Genomic DNA, 3,476 nt, shown 5'->3' on the forward strand with positions numbered 1-3,476 from the left:
TGGCTTATTTCGCGGGGCACTTAATGAAGGTTTGGTTTTCGCAAGTTCATGTGCTGTTTTGAATAAATGTCAGTTGTGCGGAGAATAGTTTTGCTTTACAGTTGAGGAAAATCATTTTAAAAATTTGCGACGTTTGTGTAAATGGTACCGACGAAAGCACCACGTACCCTGTCCTCTACCCAAAACAATCTCTTCAAGAATACTCTCGAAATCCATATTTATTCCGCAAAATCACCCAAAATCACAACAGAGAGTACGAACATGCGCAGTGATAGAAAAGCCCGTATTTCGGGCCTCGCTGGCACTGAGCATGCTCGAAATCGAACTTTACCAGATCTTCCTTCTGTATAACCGTGGAAGATCTGGGTATGAGATTAACTGGGACCATAACCGGGTTCACCGTCTGCGATTTCATGGCTGGTGCCAGAGAACCGTCTGTGTTAAGCTGGGGACACTTAGATCTGGTTTCAATTTATTTTTCTTACAATGTCCTCCAATCAAAATGACTTCTACTAGTGACACAGTTTCAATGTGCATGGACTTAAATAATAATAATAATAATAATAATAATAATAATAATAATAATAATAATAATAACTCTATTTACATAGCGCTAAAATCCAATAATTGTCCAAAGCGCTTTCTAATTACAATATTAAAATAAATAAAAGAAATGGAATAAAATATCCACAATGTACGATATAATTAAAATATAATCCCAAGTTATCTACTATATAAAAATTTAAACGTCTTAAAACAAAAAGGTCTTATAACAGGGCTCGAGACTAACGGTAGCCAACTAGCCCCAGACTAGTAAAAATTCCGTTTTGGCTAGTGGTTTTTGCGTTTCACTTGCCATTTTGGCTAGGGAAAATTTGTGAGCACTGGAAACCCAGAGGAAAACAATTAAAAGTTAATTTCAATTTTTTCACAAAACGAAATTGAGTCAAAGCGTGTAGAATTTAAAACATCGGCTGTAATAAATGTCATATATAATTTATTGGCTCAAACAAGGACTTTAAATTACTAAAATGGGAAAGAATGATTGACTTTTTTGTTTGTTTTTAACAACAAACGAACTGTTTGCCGCTAATAATTAGTCATGTGTGAAATCATGCGGAACTCTGAGGATCATGTTTCGTGCGCGCAGAATCTGGAGGTCACGCACGGCGGGTCTAATTTGCAGGTCGCAAGTCGCAGGTCGCGGGTTGCAGGTCATTGTTTCACTAATACAGAAAATATCCTAAACATTCATAAAAGCTAACCTTAGGCCTAAAAACCTTTGTTTAGGCCTAATTAGGCCTAAGGTTAGCTTTTAAGAATGTTTAGGATACTTTCTGTATTGGTGAAACAATGACCTGCAACCCGCGACCTGCAACCTGCGACCTGCAAATTAGACCTGCCGGGTCATGCACGCTTTCAAAAACTTTCAAAATTCGCAGTTGTTCAAAAATTTGAATGATGCCGATATAATATCGATGCCTATGTTTGCAACGTGTAATAAAGTTAAGATGGAACGAATTATTGTGTTCTTGAGAAATCGTGAATCGACATTTTGAAAGAATGGAATGCTTTTCGGCGGCAAGTTGCAAAGTTCTGTGAGAATTTCTCACGGAAGCGAAAACTTCGGTTTTCGTTGTTGAGCGACGCCTATAATGATAGGATCGATGCCTATGTTTGCAACGTATAGAGTTAAGGAGGAACGAATTATTTGTTCGTGAAAATCGTGAATCGGTATTTTGAAAGAAAAGAATGTTTTTCGGCGGCGCCAATTCCGACGTTTGTAACTTTGTACTTATCAGTTGTTCATTCAAAGCATACTGCAAGCTACACAGGCCAGCATTTACTTGACTTGATGCGATAACGGATATTAGAGTATATCTTGCGGATGGAAAGTAAAAGAGCTCTGAAAAGTACAACACCAAAAAAGTTCACAAGAGGCCCATCGAAGAAGGCAAAGTTCCTCAGTCGAAACGAAAGTTTTTGCCCTCATGTAAGACTGACTTTCCATGGGTATACCATAGAGATGGGGCAATGTTCTGCTCAGTGTGTGAGGATAGGCCCAATTTATCAGATTCGTCCTCGGCGTTTGTTTCAGGTGGCTGTGTAAATTTCAGGTTAGATTCTCTGAGAAGCCACGCAGGATCCGTTGGACACCAGAGAGCTGCAGATGCCTTCCGAATTGCGACAACTGAACAAAGAGGTAGCTTTAAAGCTTGAAAAACTTTTCGACATAGTATACTTTGTTGCAAAAATGGAAATGCCATTTACAACGTATCCTCATCTTTGTCCATTAGAAGAAAAGCATGCAGTTGAGCTAGGAGAGACTTACAGAAATGATAAAGCTTGCAAAGATTTTATAGTTGCCATATCTGATCAGTTTAAGAACGAGATTGGAGAGCAACTGCAAAGAGCACAATTTCTGGGTGTAACGGTAGACAGTGCAACAGATGTGGGTGTTCGGGAAGTTGAGGATGTCTATGTGCGTTACTTGAAAGATGGAGAACCAGTTAATACATTTGTAAGGCTTAGGCCTTGCCCTAATGCCAAAGCCCCGGGTATCACCGAAGCTGTTAACAGTGCTATGAGGGATGTGTGTGAAAACTGGAAGGAAAAAGCGGTCGCTCTTGGCACTGATGGAGCAGCTGTAATGGTTGGACAAGTAGGGGGAGTTTTTGCCTTGCTGAAACGCGATATCCCTCACCTGATCAAGGTGCACTGTACAGCTCACCGATTAGAGCTGGCCTTTGCAGATACTGTTAAGGCTATTCCAGAGCTAGAAGAGGCTAAGACTATGCTCCAAGGGATATGGAAGCACTATCATTATTCCCCTAAGGCCGTTCGTGAGTTGAAAGAGTTGGCAGAAAGTATGCAAGTTAGGGCGTACAAAGCTGTGAAGGCAGATGGCACCAGATGGGTACCCCATTTGAGGCGAGCTTTAGACTTACGTGATAGCGTGATACAGCATCCTTTGCCAGCAGCAAAGATGAAATCATTTACAAAGCCACAGCATTTATCACCGAGAGATTCCGAGGTCTTGGTGATGATCCAATCTTGCATGAAGCATCAACTTTGACAGATCACAAATCATGGCCTTTAAACAACAGACAGTAGCTTCTCGTCTATGGTGAAGATGCTATTCAGGTTTTATCTCATCATTTTGAGGCTCTACTCGACCAACACCACTTCAACTTACAGTCCTGTCTTGATGAGTGGATGGAGATCAAGATGCATTTGCAGAGGGAGAGGACAGAGCTGCAGTACAGTACCACTGAGTTCTGGAAGGGCAAGTTTCCGGTGCGGGAACGTTTCCCCAATTTCCTGTTGGTCATCGAAATTTGTCTTGTTATCCCCGTCCAAACTGCCTGCTGCAAGAGAGGCAATTCATGTCTCAACGGGATCATGTGTGACTTCCGGTCAACACTTGGTGTCTCTTCTGTGGAAGCACTCATGCGCATTTCTATTAATGGTGTTTC

At 41.0% G+C, this 3,476-nt stretch overlaps 1 pseudogene; it reads left to right on the top strand.

Moving 5' to 3' along the window:
* Positions 1 to 2,034: 2,034 nt before the first annotated feature.
* The window catches only part of LOC138020351 (zinc finger protein 862-like), a 1,509-nt pseudogene continuing 67 nt past the window's right edge, over positions 2,035 to 3,476 (top strand).

The sequence above is a fragment of the Montipora capricornis genome, chromosome 10 (genome assembly GCF_036669925.1).
Source record: "Montipora capricornis isolate CH-2021 chromosome 10, ASM3666992v2, whole genome shotgun sequence".
NCBI classification, from domain to species: Eukaryota; Metazoa; Cnidaria; class Anthozoa; order Scleractinia; family Acroporidae; genus Montipora; species Montipora capricornis.